General features: G+C 32.4%; 1 pseudogene; it reads right to left on the bottom strand.

Annotated features, from left to right (window-relative positions):
• The window catches only part of LOC144374739 (son of sevenless homolog 2-like), a 41387-nt pseudogene that overhangs the window by 2877 nt on the left and 18877 nt on the right, over window positions 1–19633 (bottom strand).

Raw genomic sequence — 19633 nt, 5'->3', positions numbered from 1 at the left:
TTAAGGCAAATCCAGGTCCTGTTGACTACCTTTGAATTTGAAGCATCTTGGTCAAACTTTCTTCGAGGAGGAAGTGGAGGAGGAATCAGAAGCTCTTCACTTGGTTTATTTAAACTACCACACGAACTGAAGACAGACTCTAGGGAGGCAAAGATTAGTTTAACCACAATTTACAGTGCAATTAATCCAACAAAACTTCATTGCAACTGTGATCACTTCTGCCATGGCATTTATCAGACTGTAATGCCTGTTATATATTATCTATCTTCTCTTCTAAAATGTAAGCTCTCTTAGGACAGCTCATTTATTTTGTATCCCTAGTACCTAACACAGTTCCTGGTACACAGTATATATGATAGCTAAGTGAAGGCACATTATTTAGTTATGATTAATAATGAGACTCCTCCTCCAAAAGTCTTTTTAAAATCTAAAACAAAACCAAACAAAAACATGAATGTATATATGTAGTTACTTTTAGAGAAAAATTATCCTAAGCAGAAAACATTTACTCTGAAGCAGCTACAATCAGGTTCATGACTACACAGGTAATAAAATCTCCATATAGGAGACCATAAAGTAGGGTTATATATCATATAACTCTCTTTGCAAATCTCTTAATAATAAGGTATATGTTATAGAGTCACACTGAAGAAAATTTACAAAATAATAAAGTATTAGAGGAAAATTACTCCTGAACAGGTCGACTAGGTACAGAATAAGAACTATTTTCATTTTGATCAATTTCTTTTGTCTTATTTATAGGGTTTTAAAGAACTCTAAAATTATGGTCCAACTCCCCATTTAATTTTTCTCCACATTCACAGTTATTATAGAGACATTCATCATGTTTTATTTGTCATTATACTTAGATTGAGTTTGCAGGAATAAGTTGGGAAAGAAGTTGATGAATTTAGTTTTAAATATGCTAAGTGACTGCTTATGGGACATCAAAGTATAGTTTTTGTTTCCTGCTACCACAAAATAATTTTACTTTTGTCATTGACAATATGCATGACACTGTAATTGTATCATTTTTGGTTTATTAAATATTAAGCACACATTAAAAATGTTTTAAGAAATGTGATACATTAAAGAAGTCAAACATATTCCTTCTCAATATATTTTTCTGTTTTGTTTCATATCCAAATAACAATCTACAAAGTCATAAATAAAACTATCAACTCTTACAATCTAGAAGTATACATAGATTTTGTAGTTTGACAAAAGTTTTCTTTTAGATTTTATAAAACAAACTTGAAATATTCACAGTGTTCATTATTAAATGACTTTATCACATGGTCTTATTGTTTCCCAACCCTTCTGCAGTAACAGACCTTCCAGTGCACTTTGTAAAGATACTAAGTTTAAGAGTCAGATGGGTGCTGGGCCCAGTGGCGCATTCCTATAATTCAAATAACTCAGGAGGCTGAGGTGGGAGGAATGCAAATTCAAGACAACCTCAGCAACTTAGCAAGACTCTAAGGACTTTGTGAGACCCTGTCTCAAAATAAAAAATACTAAAAAGACTGGGGATGTGGCTCAGTGGTTAACTTACCCTGGGTTCAATCCCTGGTACCACCCTCCTCAAAAAGCCAAAAGGGTGAAAAGCCTAGATTTTTAATAAAATAGCAAAGAAGGTTGCTATTTTAAAAATGCTACTACAGTGTAAATGCTTATATTATCATTTAAATGATATATAACAAAATTCAAAATTTAAGAAATAAAATCAAATTCATATTAGTCTTTGTAAAAAAAATTCCCGAGACTGTTAGAATAACAGAACAAATAATAGCCTAAATTTCCTAAAATTTACTTTTGGATCATTGCTTTGATGAGTTAAAACTGTAAGGATAAAAACAATGGCACACAAATAATTTTAGAAAGATATAACTCATAATTCCTACTTCTTCAGAAAATATTAAATACCTACTGAAAGACACTACCCACCTAGTAATTTGTTAAATAACCACTCAAGATTTACTAGGTATGCATTGCAATTTTATGTAATAAAAAGGAAATTTTATGTATTGTTTGTTTAATTTTATACATTTTTGCAGACCTTCACTGATAGCGCATAAAATTTAGAAAAAATATTCCAACTAGTATTAGATTTAAATGATTCAAATTGCAAATAATACTAAGTACTGCCATTATTTTAATAAATATAAGTTTATAGAAGTTTTACTAATCAATCAATACAAAAATGATCTGGTTCATACAACTCACTGCCTGCATAATGTTTAAAAATTAAATATTCTTTGCAAAAGAGCAGATTACAAGAAATATTTTCCATTCTTATATTTTAAAAGACAAGAGTTGCTGGACGTGGTAGTGGCACACCTGAAATCCCACAGCCTCTTGAGACACTGAAGCTGGGGGATCATGAGTCCAGTCAGCCTGGGCAACTTAGCAAGACCCTGTCTCAAAATAAAATAAAATAAGGCTAGGGATGTAGTTCAGTGGTTAAAGCACCCCTGGGCTAAATCCCTAGTACCAGGAAAAAAATAAAAGACAAGAGTTTGCTACATACACAATGAATCTAAATAAAAATTAAAAAGTGGTGGCTGAAAGCCTGTTAACTTTCAGCCCAATACAACACAAATCCACATTTGTAATGTATGTATAAACAATTTAATGGAAATGTCAACAAGTCATAGCTACTACTCATCACTACTCACAGATTCTACTACACTTCAACCAGGTACAATAGATGTATGCAGCGAATGACTGTTTAGAAAATTAAAGCTATCAGAGCTATAAATAAGGAATAAATAGAGAATAGCAATTCCAAAGCATTAGGGGCATTAAAAATAGTGTATAAGATGTGATATAAACACATCTGATAATTTTAAGTCACTTTCCACTGACTTATAGAGCTATGTTTTTTAAAAAAAATTTATTTTTTCTTTTTAGTTATACATGACAGAATGTATTTTGACAAATTATACATAATGGAGTATAACTTATAATTCTTGTGGTTGTATACAATGTGGAGTTACACTGGTCATGTATTCCTATATGAACAAAGGAAAGTTATGTCTAATTCATTCTACTGTCTTTCCTATAAAGCAATGGATTTGTGTTTCTTTTAAAAAGGAAAACTTTTCTATACTGATGTATATAGTAATTTTACTGTACATTTTTTACTTCCAATCCTCTTGCAGAACTTGACATATCTCACTAGTATTTCTCAAGAATGTTACATTTTTAGCAGCCATTCATGGTCTTGGTCACTGCATTTAGATTCCCTCCTACCCCTCCACAACTGCTACATTTTTCATGATGAAGAACAAGGAGCCAGGAAAAGGGATTGACTCAGAATTGGAACTTTTTCCTCAAATACAGATATTAAATTTATTATTCCATGTCAAAAGTTGCTGCCCTGATTATGTGGACTCTGCAGTTACTTTCAGGGGTTCTGCTGGTTCAGGGACCCAACAGTTGATACGAAAAGTATACTTTTGGGAGTATTGATAAGAAGTGGGCACGGGATTCACTTTCTCATTTTCTTACCACAATCAGATTTTTATCCACCTTCTCATACATGTAGCCATGTGTGCTTCAGGGAAAGCTGACCTTACCCCTTAGCAACAGGAATAAGGCCTGATTAGTTCAAGTCTGAAAATTCCCACTAAAGAAATGGAATTACTCTATTAAACTCATCACTTAGAACTCAACTGGTCACTGAAATACCAAGGGAGATTTTTCTGGAGGCTATTAAAAAGGATATCCCTTGGACTGGGGTTGTGGCTCAGTGGTAAAGTGCTTGACTAGCATGCGTGAGGCACTGGGTTCGATCCCTGGCACCATATAAAAATAAAACAAAATAAAGGTATTGTGCCCACTTAACAACTTAAAAACTTGTGCCCACTTACAACTTGTTATTTTGGAAAAGTACTTTGCATTTTGTTTTTCAACCTTTCTCTATCTGCTGAATAAAGAAACATATAACTTTTATCATTCCTGCCAGCATTTTTATGACCTTATGGAAAAACAGCTGTAGATAAAGATGTTAATCTGGACAAAACAATGAGAGTCAAAAGGAACTTCAGTCTTTAATAACATCATTGAGCCACTGAATCAACTAGTCCTAAAGCAGCTTTCCTATACAGTTCCAATTATGTCTTTCAGAATGGGTTCTTACTGTTTAAGGTAGTCTTACATGAGTCTTTTCTTCTTTATAAACACATAGACTCATGGAAACAGAAGATATCTAAATGATGGTGGTACATATTTGATAGTTTCTGAATTTGAGTCTGACTCTATAGCCACCACATAACCACTATGTTTATACAAAGTAGACACTCAATAACCCTTGTTGTGTGAACACAATTTTATTTTCAATAAAGAGCATTTTGTTACCAGATTGTTTTCATTAACATTGGGCTATTTACTATACTGCCAAATACTGTTCTACTTGATAGCAATATAATAGTGACTTGCTTATGGAGTTTATATTCTGGTTGGAGAGAAATAATAAATATGTAAAAGTAGCATAGCTATACACCATAAGAAGAAATAATTTGTAGGAAAGGGGTTCAGGAATAGGTGGATGGGAAGCAATTTTAAACAGGTGATTGGGGAAGAACTCACTAAGGAAACACTAAACAAAAACTTGAAGGAGTCAAGGGAGCAGGCCATGATGCCAAGTAGTCAAAGAGCATTAGAAACAGAAGGAATAGCAAAAGCAGAAGTCCTAATGTAGTAATGTGCCTTTGTGTTCTAGAGGCAGAATAACTAAAGCAGTGAAGAGTAAGGGAAGAAAACAGCAGATTATTAGATCTCACAGATCAAAAGAAGCTAAGCCCTGTAAGGCCTTGTGGGCCCTATGAAGGAACTTTAACTTTTAATCTGAGTGAGATGGAAAGTTTTATATACAGGAGAGTTAAGGTCTTATTTATTTCCTAAAAGGATCAGTCTGGCTGTTGTATTAAAAACATACTGGAGGAGCTGGGGTTGTGGCTCAGTGGTAGACCGCTCGTCTAGCACGTGTGAGGCCCTGGGTTTGATCCTCAGCACCACATAAAAATAAAGAAAATAAAGGCATTGTGTCCAACTGCAACTAAAAAAAAATATTTTTAAAAAATATATGTATACTGGAGCAGGTATAACCCTAACATCCAAACCAGATACCAAATGGCAATTATCAATTATCTAGGAAAGAAAACTACAGCCCAATTTCCTGATAAATATAGATGCAAAAATCCTTAATGAAATATTAGCAAATCACATTAAAACACATATAACGAAGAAAATACACCATGACCACAAGTAGGTTTCATCCTAGGGATGGAAGGTTGGTTCATCATACACAATTCAATAAATGTAATTCACCACTTAAATAGAATAAAGAACAAAAACCATATATATGATCATCTCAATAGATACTGAAAAGGCCTTTGATAAAATACAGCAACCATTCATGTTAAAATGCTGTAGAAACTAGGGATAGAAGGAACTTATCTAGCATTATAGAGGCTGTATACAACAAACCCAAAGCCAACATCATACTGAATGAAAAATAAATGAAAGCTTTTCCTCTAAAATCAGAAACAAGACTAGGATGTCCACTCTCACCACTTCTATTCAATATAGTTCTCGAAACTCTAGCCAGAGCAATCAGGCAAGAGAAGGAAATTAAGGAATACAAACAGGAAAATAAGAAGTCAAACTTATCACTGTCTGTTGATGACATGATCTTATATTTAGAAGACCAAAAAAATTCTTTCATAAAATTCCTAGAGCTAATGAATGAATTTAGCAAAGTAGCAGGATTCACTCATATATCAATAGCTTCTGTATTCCAAAAGCAATTCAGCTGAGAAAGAAATCAGGAAAATCATCCCTTTCACAATATCCTCAAAATTAAACAAACAAACAAACAACTGGAAATTAATCTAAACAAGGTGAAAGATTTCTACATTGAAAAATGAAGAAAGAAATTGAAGATAATCTCAGAACATAAAAATACCTCCCATGTTCTTGGATAGGAAGAATTAATATTGTCAAAATGGCTATATTACCAAAAGCAATATACAGATTAAAAAACTCAATTCCCATCAAAATAACAATGACATTCTTCACAGAACTAGAAAAAACAGTCCTTAAATTCATTTGAAAGATTAAGATATCCAGAAGAGCCAAAGCAATTCTGAATAAGAAAAGTGATACAGGAGGATCTCAAATTATATTACAGAGCTACAGCAGCAAAAATAGCCTGAAGATCAATGGAATAGACAGAAACAAACTCACATTTCTACAGCCATCCAATACTTGAAAAATATGCCAAAAATACATGTTAGAGAAAAGACAGTCTTTTAACAAATAGCTGGGAAAACTGGATATCTCTATGTAGAAGAATGAAAGTAGATCCCCATCTTTCATTCTGCACAAAAGTCAAATCAAAATGGATCAAAGAGTTAGAAATTATACCAGAAATCTTAAAACTGCTCAAAGAGAATAGGGTCAACACCCCATCTATAGGTGGAGACATCAATTCCTCAGCAAGACCCCTAAAGCTCAAGAAATAAAACCAAGAATCAATAACTGGGATGTCATCAAATTAAAAGTTTCTTTCTACACAGCAAAGGAAATGATTAAGCGTGTGAAGAAAGAGTCTACAAAATGGGAAAAAATCTTTGTCAGCTGCTCCACTGACAGGGGATTAATTAATATTAATAATATATAAAGATCTCAAAAAACTCAATGCCAAAATAACCTCACAGTTATAAGGCAAAAAGCAGACATACCTCAAAAGAAGAAACACAAATGGCCAACAAATATATGAAAAATGTTCAAAATCTCTAGCAATCAGGAAAATGCAAATCAAAACTACACAAAGCTTTCATCTCACTTAATCAGAATGGCAATTATCAAGAATATAGATAATATATGCTGATGAGGATATGGAGAAAAAGGTACACTCATACATTGTTAGTGGGACTGCAAATTAGTGTAACCACTTTGGAAAAACCATATGACCCAGCTATATCCCACTCCTCAGTATTTGTTCAAAATAACTAAAATCAGCATACTATAGTGATACAGCCACCACAATGTTTACAGCAGCACAATTCACAATAGCCAAATTATGAAGCCAACCCAGATGCCTGTCAACAGATAAGTGGATCAAGAAAATGTGGCAAATATATATACACAATGGAGTTTTACTCAGCCATAAAGAAGAGTGAAATAATGGCTTTTGCAGGTAAACAGATGAAGATGGAGAAAAGTATGCTAAGTGAAATAAGCCTGACTCAGAAAATCAAGGATCAAATATTTTCTATTATATGTGGAAGCTAGAACAAAATAAGGGAAAGAAGGCTTTGGGGGAGGAAAATAGATATCATAAAGATACAGGGAATATCACATTGGAGTAGAAGTATGAAAATGAGAAGAAAAAAGGAAAGGAAAGTTAAAGAAACATGAAATGAATTTAACAAAATCATTTTATATACATATGTAAATGTGCCAAAGGGAATTTCTCCTTAATGTATATGTAGAAAATACCAGTTAAATATAGATAAATAAAGGAGTGAAAGGAAGATCAGTAAGGGTCAGAGAAAATTCAGAGGAGAGGAAATCAAATTCCTTGTATGTATGATCTTGTCAAAATGAACCCAAATACTATGTAGAATTATAATGCTTTAATTTTTAAAAAAGGAAAAAAATATACTAAAGCAAGAAAAATGGAAAATTAGGATGCTATCATATTGAAAAATGTTAAGAGATTGTAGTGGCTATCAGCGTAGTAGCAGTAGAAATGGTAAGAGATAGTTAGATTCTTGATATATATTGAGGGTAATCAAGATTTGTTGATTGGGTCACATTTGAGGTATGAAGAAAGAGAGAAAAGCTACTTCTCATATTTTTGGCCTAAGTAACTGAATTGAGATGAGAAGGTGGTAGGAAAAACAGCTTTGGAGGATCAGTTTTGGAAAGGTTAAGTTTAGATTCCTATCAGATATCCAAATGAAAATGTGGAACAGGTCATTGAATATATGAGTCTAAATCTAGTTGGAGATATGAACCTGGAAATTATCCTATAAATGATATGTTAATGAATGAGGTAAGTGAGAAACAAAGAAACAAAGAGGTTTCAAGATCAAGTCTTTCCAATGTTAACAGTTTGGAAAGCTGAAGAGGAACTAACATAAGAGACCAAGGAGCTATAAATGAAGTAAAAAATCAAGAGAGGAAGATGAGAAATATAATCTGCATGCACATGATTATTTTTCCAAAAAATTTGGAGGTATTTTGTATAAACAGGCAGAAAGTCTTTCTTGTTTGCCACCAAATCCCTTGTGCTTAGCTGAGAAGCTGTACAAACTAAGTGTAGGTTGAATACTGCTTATCCAAAATGGTTGGGACAGGAAGTAATAAGGATTTTAGACTTGGAATATTTACATATATAATAAGATATTTGGGGGTTGAGGCCCAAGTTTAAATTTAAAAATTCATTTATGTTTCACATACACTTTATACACATAGCCTGAAGGTAAACACAAAATTCATTTATTTTATTTTCCTTTTCTTTGTCGTTACTAAAGATTGAACCCAAGGGTGCTTAACCACTGAGCCACATCCTCAGCCCTTTTAATTTTTTAATTTCGAAACAGCTTCTTACTAAGTTGCTGAGGCTGGCCTTGAATTTGCAATCTCCTGCCTTAGCCTCCCAAGCTACTGAGATTACAGGCATGCACCACCATGCCTGGTTTCATTTATGTTTCATCTTTGAGAGCCTGAAGGCAAATAATTTTGTGCATGAAACAAAAATCTGTGTACAATGAAATATCAGAAAGAAAATGTATACAAGAATTGCCAGCTAATACCAGAGGCTAAGAAAGGCTGTGTGGTTACAAACAGCATTTCTTAACCTACCTTGCAGCTAGGTAAGCCCATGTGACTAAGTTTTGGAATGAGAGCAGAAGTGATGTATGCATGCTTTCATAACAAATGTTCTTGCTCTCCACCTTTCTGCTAGCTGAAAAATGGTAACTATTGGAGCAGTTGTTCAAGATAGAGATCGAAGCCACATCTTGAGAATTCTGAATCACCCTGCTAGCCTGAAAATCCTGTGGAGCAGAAATGTCTACTTGTTCTGGCTTTTTTGAGAAATAAACTTTTACTTCATTTAAATCCTTTTACAACTGTAGTTATACCTTGGCTATTTAAAAAAAAAAGGAAACAGAAACTGTGGTCACTGAAATAATAATTTTTGTCTATTTTGTTCACTGCCATATCTCTTGTACATATCAAGCATTCAGAAATATGTACTGAACTGGGCACAGTGGCACATGCCTATAATCCCAGATACTAAAGAGTCTGAGGCAGGAGAATCACAATTTTGAGGTTAGTCAAGGCAGTTATCTCAAAATTTAAAAAAACCCTATCTTAAAATAAAAAATAAAAAGGTTGTGTATGTAGTTCAGTGGCAGAGTATCCCTGAGTTCAACCTTCAGTACTACCAAAGAAAGGAAAAAATTACATTCAATATGTGAATGAATTAATATGGTATTAGCAATTATAAAAGCTAGAAGACAGTAAAGATAATTTAAATTCTATAGTCAGGCACACTATTAACAATTAAATGTATAATACACTTCCAGAAACTTAAGAACTTAAACATTTATATACTATAGTATACTTTAACAGGTTACTATGCAAGTATGTGCCCCTACCAAAATGAGGGAACACATAAAGAAAGGAATCTAAGAAACAAAAATTCAATACAGGAGGAAGGTGAAGGGAATTTCTGGATGATAAAGAAACTTCTAAGATGATGGTTGGGTCAGAGGCTAAGACAGCAACCAGTTCAAATTGGAAAATGTCAGGAAGGAGGTTTCCAAGTGGAAGAGGAGAAGGGGTGGAAAGGGGAAGATAAATGAAAACTCTGATAGGTTTTCTAATAAGCTTGATCTTATGAAAATGTGCTATAAAAGGGCATGGGAAGACCAAGCAATGTCTTAAACAAATCCATGCTTTAATGAGTAAATTCTTAACTCCAGGAAATAGAAGTGTATTAAAAAGGAAATACAATAAATACCATTTGATCTAATAGTGAATAATATCACATTGCCCTCAATGTGATAAGTATAGGTAAGGCAGAACATGAAATCCTCATCAGTAAATAGTATGTAAAATTAATGATTCAAAAGAGGAAGCAATATAAAAAATCATTTTAGAAATGAAGTTTCAATGAGGAACAAGAAAAGGGGTGAAGAAACATGGGGTAGGGAGCTTCTGTTAATTTTATTTTAAGTGTTTAACCAGTTTGCATTGGTTGCTGTCTCAGCCTCTGACTCAGAGCCATTGAAAAGACTGGAATTCCTGCTACTGTCTATAACATATACATTTTACTATGTTAGACGGGAGGTTCTCCAGATTGAGAGAATTATTCCCAAGGCTGCTGTGTTCCTTTTTGGGTTATTTTTGTCTTAAACAAATTGCCACAGAAAGTTAATAACATTTTGATAATAAATCATGAAATAATTTAGAATGATAAAATACTGCTTTTCTTAAAATACTACTTTAACTAAATAAGATATCAAGAAATAAATTATCAAACGCAATCCTGGGAACTTTAAATAAACATTTAATATAGTCATCCCTTGGTATCTGGGACTGATTATAGCATATTTCACAGATACAAACTCCACAGATGCTTAAGTCTCTTACAATGCATAATAATGTTATATAATGCAATTTACTATGATATATTTGCTTTTAACCTACATATATTCTGCAAATTTAAATCCTCTCTACATTATTAGTATTGTTTTGAGGTGGGGTACTAGGGATTGAACCCAGGGTGTCACATATGCTAGGCCAGTGCTTTAGCAGTGCAGGGTTTTTTTTTTTTTTTTTAAATACAAACCCTGGAGGTATTTCTAATTGTCCAGGGTGACACTGAATTTGCAATCCTCCTGCCTCAGCCTCCTGGGTAGCTGGGATTACAGGTGTGTGCCTCCATGCCCAGTTCTAGATTATTTATAATACCTGCTATAGTAGAAATACTATATAAATAGTTACACTGTATTGTTTAGGAAACAATGACAATATAAAAAAGTCTATATGTGTTCAGTACAGATGCAAGCACTGTAGGTATAACTACATTTTCAATATGTGGCTGACTGAATCCATGGGTATGGAAACCACATATATAAAGTGCTGACTGTGTATTATTCCTACAGGAAAATGAATTGGAAGGGGTGGGGAAGAAGATAGGCAACTGATATGAAATAATTGTTCATTCTGTGCTAAGAAACAAATTAGGTATTCTAAATAGTTATTTCATTTGGTCCTTAATAAGTTTGGAGATAAAAAATAATTTGTTCAAGGTCACACAGTCCCTTGAACACAGGTCATAAAATAATTTAAAAAAACTATAGGAAAATTTAAATATTACATAACAATAAGCAAATAATTCAATTTATTTATAAAAATTTCTTTCAAGCTGGGAATATAGCTCATCAGTAGAGGGTTTGTCTAGAATGTATAGGGCCTGGGGCTCAATCTCCAGCACAACAGAAATAAAGAAGAAAAGAGGGATAGGGTGAAGGGGAGAGGGGAAGGAGGGAGGGAAAAATTTTCTTATTCTTTCCATGTTGCTAAGCCCCAAAATGTTCAAATACAAATTTGGTCAACCAGATTATTATTATTATAGTAATTTCATTAGAATCATACTTACTTGAATGTGGCAAGAGCACTGTAGCAAAGATGCTATTGCTACCTATTGGAAAGAGAAAAATTAATTTGAAAAGATAGGTAACATGTATGGTTTTATTTTTACATGTCAGCATAAAGTAACATGTAATATACATAGCACAAAATTTTATCACCATCTTTTAATGTGTCAGTTTTTTTTAGAAAGATGAAACTAAGTATTCCTTGTACCTAGAATGTTTTTCTCTTTCTTAGTGTAAATGGTTCCCCTTCTATCACAGTCCCTTTCAATTTTCCTCACTGAACTTATGTACTTATTTTTTTATTCACTGCCTGTTGCTCCCTTTCAAGTGGTGGTGAGGTCCCAAAAGTACTAAATAAATCTTTTTGAATGAATAAATCAGAAAACAACATGCATTAACAAATGCATAAGTGTGATAATCACCATTTTCACATTTAGATGCTACTTTTCATACTGATTTGATTACAAAGGATTCTGTAGTTTGTTAATTAAAATGATGAGAATTATCCGAAACAAAAATTCCTTTTTTACCAAATGGTTTTTATCAAATACTTACCACAGGAACTATTGAGATCCATATCTGAAAACACACTATGTTCTGAAGAAGCAGACACTGGTGGAGTAGATGGTGTATTTGGAGAGGTTGGTGCTGACACTGTTGATTCGAGCTCAGTTTCAGCAACCCGACTAAAGCTTATCTTATAAGGTTCTCTTTCTAATTGTGTTGGATAACCTCATAAAGTGCCTGAGGTAGAGCCATGCCGTCCTGAATTAGGCCCTATTCCAGGAGATTTTAAGGAGTAGGTTGATTTCCTAGCCTAGGAAAAGTAAACATAATTAGTATCATTTATTTTCATGAGTTACATTATTAGTTAATTAGTTCTCAAGGAACCAGTTAATTAATTCTCAAGGAATAAATTAAAAGAGTGCAACAAAATACCAATCTGCAGCGGCAGTTTGTGGTATTCTAGTAATAACTTCTGGATTTAACTGGATTAATTTAAAAATGAACTTGAATATAAGTAAATCTCTTTCAATAACTGTAGAAATAAAATGCCTAAAAAATTGTGTCAAAACAACCTTTAGCTCCTAAAACACTTATATCTAAACTTTTTTTCAAATAACTTATATCAATTTAATAAATATTTACTGGTAACATAATTTATGTTTATATTATGTTATGTGCTTCACTTTTTAAAAAGTCCCCTTTTCCCCTTTTCTTATACTAAATGTTCAATCTCTATAACAGTGCTTTCAAAACCCTTTGGTGAAGAGGGCTATCATTGTTCCCTATCCTAAACTCCATCCCAATTTTAAAACTCTGGCAGTGGTAACTTGATGAAAAAACAAAAATCTCAGATTCATAAATTTGAGTTGGAGGCAAATGCTGTGGTAAATGCCTATAATCCCAGCTACTCAGGAGGATGAGGTAGGAGGATTGTCAAGTTTGAGGCCAGCTTGGATGTTGTGGTTTGGATATGTGGTATCCCCCAAAAGTTGATGTGTGAGACAATGAGGGAATGTTGAGGGGTGAAATGATAAGATTATGAGACCTATAACATAATCAGTGGATTAATTCACTTCAATGAATTAACTGAGTCGTAACTATGGGCAGGTAGGGTATAGCTGAAGAAGTATATCACTGGGAGTTATACCGTTGGGTTTATATTTTGACCCTGGTGAGAAAGAGTGCTTCTGCTGCCTGGTTTCCACATCTTGAGCTGCTTTACCTCTTTCACGCTTTTCTGCTTCTGCCTGATGTTCTATCTCACCTCAGGCCCAAAATTAGGGGTCCACTGACCATGGACTGAATCTCTGAAACCATGAGCCAAAATAAACTTTTTCCTCTTGATGTTGTTCTTTTTGGTCATAGTGATGAAAAAGTGACTAAAACACTGGGCAATGTAAGAGACATCCTGTCTCTAAAATTAAAAAAAAATTAAAAAGACTGGGGATATAGCTTAGTGGTAGAGCCCTTGCCTTCCATGCATGAGGCCCTGGGATAGATCCCTAGCACCCACTCAAAAAAGTTTGAGTTAAAATCTCAACTGTGCCTAAAACTAGCTGTTCAGTCTTGAAAAAGTTATTTAATCTCTTTGAGCCTCAATTTTTTTACTTATAAAGTTAGGATAATCTCTATCATATACTGATGTGAGAATGAGATACCATGCAACTACCTAGTTTACTGCTTTGCCAAAGGGAGTCTGTTTATAAATGATTTTTACTTTTTTCCAAATCTTGCTTCACTTTCAGTGACTTAGAATTAGTCTTCCATTATTTCTGTTGCCACTGCAAACCTGTGGAATAACTAGAAAGTGTAGAAGCAATTCCTAGTGTGAGAGATGGATTTCACTGGCAACCACAGACCATGGAGCCCTAATGGCAAGAGCCAATGGTCAAGCAAAAAAAAAAAACCTATATACTACTGCTTACTCTTTTCCCAGTTCTTTTCACTTCCTTTGTTCCATTCAGCTACTGCTAGGCTCTCATATTCTCACACCTGTTTCTCTTATACTAGAAGGGATCAAAAATTGACAGATAAATGGTAGTAGGACAAAGGATACATCAGATTTTATCAAAAAAGCTGATATCTTCCTTTACAGTATACATAATTTTAGAAATAGTACTATAAAATATCTAAAAATAGCTATTTGATTACAATTTTAAGGAAATAGGTTGAATAATATTAAAAATAATATTTTCCAACATTGTCATGGACTTACAAATCGAGGAGGCTGTTTGTAGTTTCGGGGTTCGATTTCTAGTGACTTGTTGAACAAATAATCTGTAAACTCTTTTTCAGATGAGCTTCCCATGGGGTTAAGGTTTTCAAAGAACCTCTGGAATTAAAGAAATACTCCTAAGTATATACTTACTCAAATTTTTAGTGAAAATTATTTATTTTATCATTTTTAAAACTAAAAAATTAAGGGATCACAATGTCTGGAAAGGTTACAAAGATTGTTTATTCCAGTCGCTCTACTTTTCAATAAGATTACATAATTTCTCTGGAAGTCATATTCTAGTCAAACATTATGATTATAAGATGAACAGGTTTTAATGGCTCAGTAGTTAACACTTATCCTTTAGTAGTCCTACTAATTATAACATAATGATCATGAGTAAGCTAACAAAAGTGTTTAGAACCAAAATTATAGTTTAAAAAACCACCATAGAACTTTGATAATTGGAAAGACATATTCAAAAGTAATCAAGAGAAATTATAATAAACTTTATAACTTACCTGTGTCAAATTCTAGTACAAAAGTATTTTTATCAAAAATATTTTATCTTTATCAAAAAATATTCACCAAATATTTTGCAAGTAAAAATTTAAGCTCTGAAGTAGGAAATTTAATACTTTAGCAAAGTGCTCCCCTCAAAAAAAAAAGGAATCTCACTAATTAGAAACCACCCTGTTTATATTTTACTATATTTTCTGGTGTTTTATTATGTGTGATTATATATACATAAATAAATAAATAGAAACTTTTTCTTTTTTGCAAAATTGGGGTAACACCATATTTATTTTTAATCTTTTTTAAAGTTTATAGTCAAGTTGTTCCCATGTGGTTTACTTATCTTATAAAGTACAAATTTTAAGTCTATGGAATTTTATCAGACATGTTCCAGAATTCATTTCACTAATCCTTATATAGGCAGTTATCCAGATAAAAGCCTTTTAATTCTTTGCTATAATAATAATTATTAACTCCTGGTGCAAATATTTTTCTACATAATTCTTATGGTTATCTTTGAAAATTCCTTAGACGCAAATTTCTGGATTTAGCTTTATTTCATTTTTGAGTGTTTACAAGCAAGTAAAAGATATTTATTGGGTTTGGCTTTTGTAAGAGGCAAAATGAACTTGAAAAGTATATCACTCCTCTAACACAAACAATTATTTTTTATACTCAAGTTAGCTAACTTATATTACACTAGCCAATGGTAATTTAAAAACTTTTAGAAAGCTTTATTTTTAATTTTCTCATCATTTGTTCTAACTTAAAAATATGATTTTGTTTGATTAATGTTGGTTTTGTAAAATGAATAGCTTAGTTTGTATATATTTTAAATGTACTTTGATTCAATCATAAAGAGGCATTCCCCTTCTCCAAAATGCTTTAAATGATGGTAAGAAACCTAGATCAGAACAAAAAAACCTATTGGCATATATGCTACTGAGATACAAATGCTTAAAGTATTATTTCAAGTATACCCAATAACAATGTAAAATTATTTCTGTGGAAAAAATATATTGTGAACTCTAATCTGACTTTAAGAACACATTTTCTTATTAGCCTTCTGAAGATCCACATAGAGAGGGTGGGCTCAATGAAATAGGCAACAAAAATTACTATTTACTTTAAAACAGTTATATGTCTGCATTTTAATTAATGGTATGCTTTAGGTCATTCTTTCTAAGGACTGTAGAGTATTTGAACTGGGAACAAAGAATAGTAACTATCTCATAATTCAGGAAGGTAGAAATGATAGTGGCTATTTTCATTCAATATGCCCAATTTGTAGATTCTTTTAAGAATGTAGCATAATTTTTAACATGAAAAGTTAAATTACAATATGTTCTCAATTTCAAATACATATGATATATTAAGTTCATTTAATATAAACGTGGTATCATAATGCACTCTAATTTAGATGGCATCCCACATTTTTTCCCCTGTTAGGAAAAATGTACAATCCTAACTTTCTTAGGACAAAAATTTCAATAAAGACAGAAATAGCAACAGGTCACTAGATAGATATATTGGCAGAGTTAAAACTAAAATAATGCATTCCTATAATGCTCAACTTAAAATGAGACAAAGCCATAGAATACACTAAGCATAATGTTTCTAAGAGGGTTCATCATGTGATTTCCACTACCAAAATATTAGCAAGAATGTATGTTCCCAGTGAATTAAAGTATACCTGTAGGAAAGCCAGAAAATGCACACTTATGATATCACAGTATCAGTATTATACACCATTGTTCAAAATAGAACATCAGTTGATAGAATATTAAAGCCCTTTTGTGCTATGCATATATACCACTCTTCCAAACTCTTCTCCTACTTAAGCATAGTCATCTTCTGAGAAGATAAGTTGTTTAATGTTATACTGGCTCACATAAAATATTTAAAATGGTTATCCATCAATGATGAAATTAGTAGTGGATTTTTACTGCATGGACATCAGAAAAACTTCTTTTGTTCAACTTTGCCATTCGCTTTTTTGGAAGTGTTGCTTGAACCAACTCAACAAAGAAGTGATATTTTCAAGAGAAAGCACTTCGTATAAATAACTGCAGATAGTGTAGGTATAATATTTAACATTGTTAACTACCAATTATTAACTCATTTTATTTACAAAGCAAAATAAACAGCATGATATGTGATTATGGTATTTTGTAGAGATCATCGAGTACTTAACACATTCCCTTTTAAAGACAAGGAAAAAAAAATATTTACCCTCATTTCTGGTTCTATTTGTAAACAATAAGGCTGATTCTGATATTGCTGAATTTCTCCAGTAATTTCTGCCACTTTTCTCCTCTTACTGAAATTGTTCAAATCTTTCCCTTTCTTTTTTAAAAAATCATTATTCCCTTCTTCAGTCTTCAGAATATTTGTTAAATATATTCCTAGTGAAAAAAATATTTAAAGAAAATTTATTTTAAAATTGGTCATTTAATCAATCATTTGGGAAAACAATCTTGTAAAACTAAAAGACTTACTAGCAATTCCACTCCATAATGTTGATAAGGCAAGGCTCTGATAGACTTTATGGTTATGATTAATTCTCCATTAATTTTTTTAACATAGAAAAAATTTAAAATAAAAAGAAAATAAAGGCTACTAGTCTAAGAAATAGCAAATTGAGCTTTCCTAAACCGTGTTTATAAAGTCTAAATTATAAGTTTTAAATCGAACCAAAATGCTTGATTTTATTTTATTTTATTTATTTATTTTCACATTACAACACTTTCAAATTTTTATTGAGTATGGTCTTATTACCTCTGTAATAATGCTTGATTTTAAATATTTATTTTCAATAATCTTTAAGTGATCATCAATATCATAAGCACTGCTGATTAATAAGAGTTCAGACTTAAATTGTTTTCTCAGAGCCCATGATTTAGATTTAAAAACCAATTATATTTTAATCTTTCACAATAGAAACTTTAATCTCCTTTTTCGAATAATTACTAATATATTTAAATTAGTAGTTATCAATTGATAATTTTGTTCCTAACAGTGTATTGGAAATGTCTGGAGACATTTCTGGTTATCATGATGTAGGTGTTACCAGCATATAGTAAACAGGAAACTTGGAGGCTACTAAACATCCTACAAGCACATGACATTTACTCATTTATTTGATTCATATGCCAATAGTGCTGAGGTTGGAAAACCTTGATTTAAATAAATTATACAATTTCAACAGTTTAGTCATACATCACATTATTATATTTATATAAAAATGATCTATAAGGCTAGAATGGAGGGGCTAGGAATATAGCCTAGTGATAAGAACAGGTGCTTAGCATGTGAGATGCCCTGGGTTAAATCCCCAGCATGAATGTGTGTGTGCCCGTGCGCGTGCGCACGCACATACACACACACACACATACACACACACACACACACACACACACACACACACAGACTAGAATTAAGCTGAAAAACTGCTGTAACATTATAGTACAATATGCTACTCAAGTGTTTGTGGTGATGCTGTTGTAAACAAACACACTGTTGCTGCCCACCATATTAAAGTATAGCACATAAAACACACCACATATACGAAAGTGGTCCCGTAAGATTATAATAGAACTGAAAAATTCTCATTGCCTAGAGATGTAGCTGTCATGATGCCAACATAACATATTTTTCAAGCCTCCATAAACAGACCTGTCAGAAAAGTATAGCATGTTTGTCTATGAACAGTACTTAATACTTGATAATAGTAATAAATGACTGTTACTGGTTTATGCATTTACTATACTACACTTTTTATCATTACTTTACAACAAAAATGTTTACTACAAAACAGTATTCCATATTATGCCACCAGCAGCCTCACATGTATCATCTATGTTGAATGCATCAAGAGATCACATTCAAAGCAGAGGCACACACCTAAAGTTCCAGCTACTCAGAAGGCTGAAGCAAGAGGATTGCTTGACCCAGGAATTTGAGACCTGCCTGGGATACATAGCAAGACCCCATTGCAAAGCAAAACAAAACAAACAGGCAATGTTGAGTAATTGATTTATACCATCTAGAATTGTGTGAATACACTGTTTGCAGAACAGAATTGCTGAATTGTTTTAACAAATCACTTAAAAGCCTTTAATAAAGAGAAAACGAACACTGTAGATATGACATAAATAGATAAAAACAATAGTTACCACTCTCTGAGTGCCTGTTCTGATAGAATTTGTATTAGGTTGTATAGATAAAATATTTTTTAATTCTTACAACTCCATGAGGTAAGTATTATAACTTGCATTTTACAGGAAAATAAATAATAGAGTTTTAAGTTTTATTTATCAATACAGATGAAAATAGACAAGGTAATATAAAATATGAACAACTGACTTCTAAAGACTGGCCTCTTTGGACTATAACACATTTTGCCTCAAAATACAATATCCATCTTTAGTAACTTACCAAAAAAAGGCACACAAGGTGGATTGATTGACTTCAGTTTTACTAGGTATTTTTAAAAGTGATCTTGACTTAATTCCACAGCTTCATCTAAAATTTTCCATTTTCTTTCCTGTAATGCCTTAAAAACATATAAAATGAGCATAATCTCCGTTTATAGTTCAATCAAATGTATGGATACAGAAATTTAGAAATTATAAAATTTTGCAAACATTTGATATTAAATATTTTAAAAAATTAAAATAAGAGAGGTTATCCTTTGGGCATTTGCCTA

Source organism: Ictidomys tridecemlineatus, unplaced genomic scaffold (assembly GCF_052094955.1).
Source record: "Ictidomys tridecemlineatus isolate mIctTri1 unplaced genomic scaffold, mIctTri1.hap1 Scaffold_85, whole genome shotgun sequence".
Lineage (NCBI taxonomy): Eukaryota > Metazoa > Chordata > Mammalia > Rodentia > Sciuridae > Ictidomys > Ictidomys tridecemlineatus.
Note: the sequence above shows the minus strand (reverse complement) of the source record. Positions and strands in the feature narration are given on the sequence as shown.